General features: G+C 40.8%; 1 pseudogene; it reads left to right on the top strand.

The window, feature by feature from the left end:
* Positions 1-726: 726 nt before the first annotated feature.
* LOC118627811 lies at positions 727-1,267 on the top strand (annotated as a pseudogene).
* Positions 1,268-1,548: the final 281 nt, after the last annotated feature.

Consider the following 1,548-nt stretch of genomic DNA (forward strand, 5'->3'; position numbering starts at 1 on the left):
CGCCAAAGTGCAAAGTTGAAAGCAGCTGAAATGTGACTACTGGTTTGTGAAATCATTTCAGTGAGGGATTTAGGTAAGGAATAGGGGGTGAGCAGTTATTGATATAATGCACGAGTCAACATTGTTGTTAGAGTCAACTCATCATCTGTGCTAACAATAATGTACAGCAGCAAAGATAATCCTAAAATCTTTTATATTTGCTTTTGTATTATATTAATATTTCAATAGATTTATCTTTCCACTATATTTAAGATTTGAGTATTCATTACCTGATTGATGGGGGAAGATACCCAATAGCAGCACCCTCAAGGGCACAGGGAAGCCAGAGAGATAAATATTTTTCCAGAGATATTCTACAAAATAAAATGCGTCTGTAAGTGAGTAGGAGGTGAGGCCTGGGATGCTAAGATCATGGAGTGAAGCCAATCACAATACATGATGCTCTGCAGGCCATCAGCCAGCTTCCAGGGACCAAGGGATAAGCAGGGTTGCAAACAGGCCTCCTCACTGCATTTACTCTCTTTTCCCTCAGGTAAATGCCCATCCTCTAGAGCTATTGTAGTTAGGGCATTGTGGATGACATGCCTCAAAAAAGGAGTACCTCTTATAAGTGGCCCAAGATGGAAAGTCCCACCTGAGCTCTGGATGAGAACCTCCTGAGTTCTTTGGGGCCAAAGAAATCTGGAAGCCATAAATCACCTATATATGCTTTAAGACATGAATTAGATGCTTTTTTCTGGAAGCCCTGCAACTATCCTCAAAATTGAATGTATTATAGAACAGAGCTATGGCCAATGATGGCAGAGTCTAAACAGAACTCTGCTTCATGGTGTTCTAGGAAAAACCTTTCAACCTATTGGCTATTCTAGTCAATAGATTGTATGGCCCATTGCACTCTTGAATACGTTGGTAAAGTTGTCTGTAATGTGCTCTGGACCATTGGTGGAGCCTACAATTCAAAATTCAGATATTGCCTTTGCAGAAGCCCAAGTGATTTAAAATCAAATACCTGTGAAAGAGTAATTGGTTTGGAAGGAGACAAAATCCTTACCAATAGTCCATCAGATTTCTTTAAAAGCATAGTTATGTGCCATCAGATCATGTTTGGTTAGAAGGTAATAATCTACAGAATTCTACAGTTCCAGGTACTGTGGACACCCATTCCATATGGACCAGTAAGAGGACATAGTTCTTTGAGATTTGGCCTCTGAGTGATTTTGAAGTTCTACATGACAGCCCTCATGGCCACAGATTTTCTGATGATTAACAAGTATTTAATCTTTTGACTTATAGTCTCCTGTTCAAGTGACTTTATTATTGCCACGGAAACCATGTACTTACCAATAAAATAATTATTATTCAATAAAAAAGAAGCATCCCCCCTCCAATTTGGGGGACTAGTCCAGAGAAAGTTAATATAGTTCATTGAAAAATGAATGAGCCCTGGCCCGTTTGGCTCAGCGGTTAGAGCGTCGGCCTGCGGTCCTGAGAGACCCGGGTTTGGTTCCCGCTAAGGGCATGTACCTCGGTTGCAGTTTGTCCCCAGCT

Source organism: Molossus molossus, unplaced genomic scaffold (genome assembly GCF_014108415.1).
Source record: "Molossus molossus isolate mMolMol1 unplaced genomic scaffold, mMolMol1.p scaffold_m16_p_13, whole genome shotgun sequence".
Taxonomy (NCBI): Eukaryota; Metazoa; Chordata; class Mammalia; order Chiroptera; family Molossidae; genus Molossus; species Molossus molossus.